This window comes from Triticum dicoccoides, chromosome 7A (assembly GCF_002162155.2).
Source record: "Triticum dicoccoides isolate Atlit2015 ecotype Zavitan chromosome 7A, WEW_v2.0, whole genome shotgun sequence".
Lineage (NCBI taxonomy): Eukaryota > Viridiplantae > Streptophyta > Magnoliopsida > Poales > Poaceae > Triticum > Triticum dicoccoides.
This window is the reverse complement of record NC_041392.1, coordinates 192,743,798-192,744,425: the sequence shown is the minus strand read 5'-3', so window position 1 is coordinate 192,744,425 and position 628 is coordinate 192,743,798. Positions and strand designations below refer to the sequence as shown.

Genomic DNA, 628 nt, shown 5'->3' with positions numbered 1-628 from the left:
CCAACTCAGCTATCTTTGAAGCACACAAGGTGTCCCTCAGTAGTCTGAGCAGCAGCCGTCGCTCTGGATACAAGCTCAAAGCTGCAACCTCAGCTAGGCCAACGGGGCAGCTATTCTGAGTGAGCAACTGAGCATTGCGAAGCTTTCCCATGTCAGGTACGATTCTTACTTGCTCTTCCTGGGCTTTCGACATGGATACATAGCTTCCATTGCCAATAGTCTGCCACTTTTCCGCTTGCAGGCAATTTTACTAGTTACATCTGGGTACAAGCTCAAACCTGCAAGCTCGGCTAGGGGCTGATGTGTATGATAGCTAATGAGGGCAGCCATTCCTGTGACCATGTCTATCCGACGAGCATTGCATTGCTTTTCTCATTCCAGGTATGATTCTTAGTTTCTCTTCTGTGCTCGGTTATTAGACATGGATGCATTATTTCCAGGGGCGGATCTAGTAGGGTGCCATGGCACCCCCTTGGTAAAATGCAAAATAATTTATCTTATATACTTAATACGTATTAGTTTTTAAAATTTTAAATCATGTTTTGTGACTATTTGTTAAACTTATGATGATATCTAGATTAAATTACAATTTCTACTGTATTTTTCACAAATTTTGAACGGATTGTGT

The 628-nt window shown here is 42.2% G+C and overlaps 1 protein-coding gene across 1 annotated transcript in view; it reads left to right on the top strand.

Moving 5' to 3' along the window:
• The first annotated feature begins 20 nt into the window (after positions 1–20).
• The window catches only part of LOC119333377, a 5,966-nt gene continuing 5,358 nt past the window's right edge, over positions 21–628 (top strand). Inside the window, exons 1-2 of the mRNA XM_037606294.1 lie at positions 21–156; positions 242–381. The gene's annotated coding sequence lies outside the window, so the exon portion shown is untranslated. The remainder of the gene's footprint in view (positions 157–241; positions 382–628) is intronic.